This window comes from Perognathus longimembris, chromosome 5, assembly GCF_023159225.1.
Source record: "Perognathus longimembris pacificus isolate PPM17 chromosome 5, ASM2315922v1, whole genome shotgun sequence".
In the NCBI taxonomy this organism is placed as follows: Eukaryota; Metazoa; Chordata; class Mammalia; order Rodentia; family Heteromyidae; genus Perognathus; species Perognathus longimembris.
The window spans coordinates 52,529,175-52,535,694 of NC_063165.1; positions in this window are offsets into that span (position 1 = coordinate 52,529,175).

The following is a 6,520-nucleotide window of genomic DNA, read 5'->3' on the forward strand; positions in this document are numbered from 1 at the left end:
AACCTTGTGCTTTTGTTCCCTACTCCTTTCTGCATAGAATTGTAAGGCTTGTGTTAAAGTATGGCAAAGATCACATGTCACACCATTATGGACTCTTGATTTCTCCCACATATTCTGCCATTTGCTGCAATAATGAAATTCTCATTTTGACTGTCAATATCTACTGGTCCTAAAGAAGAAGATAGAGTAGTGACAGTACTTAGACAGGAAATACAATGGATTTGCTCCATTTCTGCACCTGTCTGATTTACAGCTTGATAATTAAATTGTTCTTAGTAGTTCATTTGACTTATTAGATATCAGAAGACAATTAACTGAGACTTTTGCATGATGAGAAAATTGTATGCAACCAATGATTGATTATTCCTGAATGTACAGGCAGAATTAAACCTAAACTTTTTTTCCATTTTTTTTTTAATTTGAAGATTTTAAATAGCCCTAGTCTAAGGGGAAGTATGATAATGTATACTATGACAAATGTACTTTATTCTTCTAACACAGTAAGAATTGTTTGGATTTTTTTTCCTGAAATATATTGAAGTTCCTGTGTATCTTACTTAGTGATGGTTTCATTTCAATTACTTGTAACTGCATTTTTTTGTTCATACCAAAAGTATCCATAATATGGTCAGACTTTTTAAAAATTCCTGTATATTATATATATGAAATGGCTTTTATCAAAAAGCTTATCTTCTACTTTGAGTTTATGGAAATAATGGAATGTCAAAATTAATAAACAGTGGGAGGACTCTTTACTGTTAGAAGAATGTGCTTATTATTTTGAGCCTCTTTTTCCAAAGTTGCAGGTGCAGTATTCTAACTACACAAGTGTTCATGCACCCGGGTCTCTGTTTTTGGTTTTTCTCTTTGAAGCATTCAGATACTCTTTTAATTGTCTCTTGGTTTCAGCAAACTGTTTCTTGAAACTTAAATCACAAACTCAGTTCTGGTTTCAGAAAGTAGATGGTGGATTATTAGAAAACTAAGAAACACTAAATAGCATACTCAGTAAGATTTTAGTAAGAACATTTTCTTCAAGTCATGGTAGTGGACTAATGTAAATATAAGTGGCGCACGCACATGTGTATGTGTGAGAAACTATGATTCAAGTTAGCTTCTACTTTGGAGTAAGTTATTTATGGATATTCAGTTCTAGCCAAAATGGATTTTACTTTCAATCTTTTTATCAGTATTATTTTTTCTGCTTAATTCTGTACTATCATCTCTGATTATTTTTCAATCAAATTCAGGAAGGATGGCTCTTTAAAATTCTGTCACATAATGGGATTGCTAAAATAAAAGTAACTCTTAAGTTGAAGATTAAACCAAATGTATTCCCAAAAAAACTTTAATTAATGTATTTTTTTTTTTAATCTATCTTGGGGCTTAAATTCAGGGCCTGGGCACTATACTTAAGATTCTTTTTTTTTTTTTTTTTGGCCAGTCCTGGGACTTGGACTCAGGGCCTGAGCACTGTCCCTGGCTTCTTTTTGCTCAAGGCTAGCACTCTGCCACTTGAGTCACAGCGCCACTTCTGGCCATTTTCTGTATATGTGGTGCTAGGGAATTGAACCCAGGGCCTCATGTATACGAGGCAAGCACTCTTGCCACTAGGCCATATCCCCAGCCCCTGTACTTAAGATTCTTTTGCTCAAAGATAGAGCTCTACCGTTTGAGCCACAGCTCTGCTACTACTGGCTTTTTTTATAGTTAATTGGAAATGCTCATAGGCTTTCTTACGTAGGCTAGCTTCAAACTGCAATCCTCAGATCTCAGCCTCCTGAGTAGCTAGGATTGCAGGATTGCAGGCCTGCGCCACCAGCACTTGGCCTTAAATATTTTTCTTGAAGTTATAATACAGTAGTGATAGTAGAGTAAAACATAATGTTACATTTTTGTGTTGGTTTTATTTTCTTGCTAGCTAGCTATCTCAAAGTGATATTCCACTGTGCAAGTGTTTGGATACTGGATGATCTTGGACTATTTTGGCTGAGTAGGTTTTTTAGTTTTAATAGTGATAAAAAGAGCTGAGAAAGGTTTGTAACCCAGTTTCTTGGGATGCTTGAGGCATGAGGATTGCAAATTCTAAGCTAACTTGAGCAACATAGCCAGACTCTCAAAAAGCAAAAAAAAAGACAAGGGTGTTTATTAAGAGCTACCATTTATTGGGAACCTAATATTTTCTCTTGCCCAGCATTGTGCGAGGTCCTTTTTATCCTTGAAAACCACACAAAGGGGCTGGGGATATAGCCTAGTGGCAAGAGTGCCTGCCTCGGATACACGAGGCCCTAGGTTCGATTCCCCAGCACCACATATACAGAAAACGGCCAGAAGCGGCGCTGTGGCTCAAGTGGCAGAGTGCTAGCCTTGAGCAGGAAGAAGCCAGGGACAGTGCTCAGGCCCTGAGTCCAAGGCCCAGGACTGGCCAAAAAAAAAACACACACAAAGCATTCTATCTGCACTTGCCAGGTGATGAAAATGCTGTGGCCAAGCTATTCAGTGTCAGGGTTTCACACCTACATGACAATATTCTAGTTCAGATACGCTAACTTTCTAAATTTCATGATTTTTTATCCATGCTTTTTTCAGATAGAAAAAAAATCATTTTAGAAGTTATACTTTATAGGGCCAGTGCTTCTCAGGAGATCTGAGGATGATAATTCAAAGACAGCTCAGCAGGAAAGTTGTGAGACTTTTCTCTAATTAATCACCAAAAGGCCAGAAGTAGTGGGTGGGGATGGGTGGGAAAAACCAGGAGAGTAAGGGAAGGGGTGACATTGTAAAAAGGAATGTACTCTACCTGATGTACATAACTATAATCCTTCTGTATATCTCCTTTATAATAATATAAAAGAAAAGAGCTAGAAGTAGAGCTATAGCCCAAGTGGTTAAGAGCCAGCCTTGAGGGAAAAAGCTAAAGGTCAGTGGCCAGGCCCTGAGTTCAAGTCCCAGTACTGGCACAAAAAAATAATAAAATAAATTTACACTTTATGGGTAAATTTTATTTAGATTTTTGATATATACTATATGCATTAGAATAAGCATTTTTCAGCTATTTTGAGTTTCTACTTTTTTTTTTTTTTGGCCAGTCCTGGGCCTTGAACTCATCACTTGAGCACACTGTCCCTGGCTTTTTGCTTAAGGCTAGCACTCTACCACTTGAGCCACAGAGCCACTTCTGGCCATTTTGTGTATATGTGGTGCTTAGGAATCGAACTCAGGGCTTCATGTATTTGAGGCAAGCACTCTTGCCACTAGGCCATATTCCCAGCCCCGAGTTTCTACTGTTTTAATCTGAAGTTTTTGTTTTCTTAAAAAAATTAAATTGTTATTGTAAAAGTGATGTAAAGGGTATTATAAAGGGTAATGAGCACATTTCTTTTTGGAAAGTGTCACCCCTCCCTTACTCTCCTCTTCCCCTCTTATCTCCACCCACAAGTTGTTTATAATTCATTTTCAACATAATGTCTAGTGTGTACCACTGTTGTATTGTCTTTGCTATTCTGAAGTTTTGAAAATTATTTTGTTTGGGCAGTGTGGCAGTGAGGAAAATCAAGTGGGCACATACTTGGTGGCTAAAATGTCTTAAGTGTATGATTTGGTTGTATTCCACAAATTTTGTTACTTAAGTATACTGCTTCTACTTGAAACGTGACTTTTTCATAGAATCAAGATTATTAAGTAAAGCTAGTTCCCAAATACCAGTGTGTGTCTAAACCAGCATTTTCTAGTAAGTTCCATGAAACCTACATTCCACGAGATGTTCAATGAGAAACATTCCATATATAAGATTTTCAAATGATAAAAACTAGATTCTTACCACTTAGGAGGCTTACAATAGTACATGTTATATTAAAGGGCCTGATGAGATTCAGGAATGTAGTTCAGGTAGAATTTACACCTAGCATGTACAAAGCCCTGGACCCCCACCCCCTCAAAAAAAAATCAAGAAAGGGAGAAAAAAATTCAAAGGCCTGATGAATTGGCATTGTGGCACATCTGGCACAGTAGTACATTTCTGAAATCCCAGTAGTGGGAAGCCGGGGTGGAAGATGCAAGTTTGAGGCTAGCCTGGGTTGCATAGCAAGACCGTCTCAAAACAAATGTACCCAAGGCCTAACGTATGAAACTGTAAAGACCTGATTAAGAAAACACTTAAAACTTGGCTTAACTTAACATTTTTCAAATGTATTTCAAATGTAACCACTTCACCTTGACCAATATTCCAAATAGAGGAATAAGCTTGTAATATAATAGTAGAGGGATAGATTTGTAATATATGGAAATTGAACTTCTAGAAAATGAGTAGAATGGTTTGTATATAACTTGCCAAACATAAGACTTTAATTTTCAGTAACTTATGCAAGAAACTGTAAAATTCAGGACAGGAGGGTGTGGTTGATGTGTGGTTGGTTATAATGTACTGTGGTTTAGTGCTGATGTGATATTACTCCAAGATTTGCTGCCCTAAGCAGTTTTCCAAATGTCCTTACCATCACCTCCTGCATAGCTGGTTGACATGAGCACATCTGCTACTTATTGGGAAAATAGAAGACAAATTAGCCTGTGTCTCTTCCTATGGCTTATTACTCCAGGCCTTGGTTACTTTGTTACCGCTTATACTTTAAGTTTGGAATCGACTCATTTAGGTTTTTATTTGAGGAGTTATGGGGGTGGTGACAGTAGGTAAGTGAGGGTGGATTTGGCTAATGTTTAGTCATGATTTTATCACAACTGTCCAACCTGAAATTATTTTTCCATAAGTCTGCCAAGCATTTCAATTCTGTTACCAATGGGATTATTGGAATTGGAAGAAAACTTCTATAAATTGCTGTTTCCCTATTGTTTAGTCCTTTTTACCTTGATGGTGTTGACTAGAAATAGAAGGTTGTACAGGCTGATCTATGTATCTCATTGTCATTTGACATTTTTAAGTAAAGTGGACTATCAACAACTTTGTATATGCCTTGAGTCTGATAGTGTTACTACTATCTGCTAACAAACATAAGGAAAAGAAAGCTGACTTGCACCCTCTCTGAAGTATCCCTATGTAAGCAGTTACTTAAAAGACAGACATAGTTTTTTTTTTTTCTCATCCCCCCTATGTAAAAGAGCCACCCAATTGAAAACTAAGCACTTTCTCTATTGTAGTACACCATGGCAAGCTAAATGGGGAAATACAGACTTAAGGCTCCCATTTTTAAACATTTCCAAGTTGAGATGTGAATTCACAATGTAGTGAGCTCTCCTTGGAGGGAACAAGAAAGTCTTAAGCATCTGCTTTCCATCTCTGGCCATTCTGAAAAGGCCTTACTGGTACAGAAGATATGAATGGGCTGTTTATAATTAGCAAGGCTACTACTTAGCATATTTCTATGCAGATTCCCTTAAAATCAAATTAACATGTCTTTGGTCACCTACCTCAAAATTGTTACTAAGCAAGGACGTTTCCACAAAAAATCAGATATGCCATATTATTTTTTTCACACAACTGCCTTCTACAGAAGGTTGCATTTAGTTTTACCAATGAAATTACTACAGCCTTGTAAACTGTAAGTTTATTGAGGGGGGGGATGGCTTTGTGGGGCCACAACCATATGGCATTCCCACTCTAGCTTGTCTAAGGAAATCTGCTCTAGCCCAGTGCTAACTTTGAAAGGCAAATCGTTTTTTGCTTTCCCAAGGAGTGTCTTGAGTTGTTCATGGTAAATTGTATATTATCCAGTCTAGTGGGTTTTCTTGCATCCTAGTCTTAGCCCAAAAGCAGCCCTAAGAAAAGATTCTGTAGCTGATGAAATTCTAAAATTAATTGAACCCAAACAGTGTTTTTCCAAGCTTCATGCATTATTTTGTAGATCTGGACTAGAGTCATCTGAAATTTTATGGTTTGGATGAGTGCACCACAACATAAAGCTGAAGAGAAAGGATGTTTATTTCTCAGAACATTTTGAAGTGCTTATTAAAGTATCGGCTATGGGACTGGAAGTGTGGCTGAAGTAGTAGAGTACCCGTCTAGTAAGTATAAGGCTCTGTATTCAAGCCCCAGAAGAGAGGAAAACAAGTGTGCCCAGGAATTTTGCTTGGCAGTATGCATATAGAGGCAAATGAAAGACAAGACTACATTTACTGCTCCAATGTACTTCAAATCTTATGCTTGCTTAGTTATTAACAGTCATAATTTTTTGCTTTTGTTTCTCACTATCTCCAGTTCCCTCAGTTTCCCCCTTTTAGAGCCTACTGAACATGCTCTTCACTAATTTCTTCATAAGACTTTTTTTTCTTCAGGTTCAAATGTAACTTCCCCAGAGGTGATATTCCCTACCCACTTTATCCAAAGATGTGTACCACTATTCTCGGTCATTTTCTTGTGTGGTTGATTCACTTTGTTGTTGCTGACTTCTCAGCAAATTGAAAGTTCCAAAGGGACAGGGGCTTTAAAAACAAACAAACTATAATATATGGGTCTGAAGAGATGCCTCAATAAATGTTAAATAAATGAAAATATAGTATTTTTATAAGG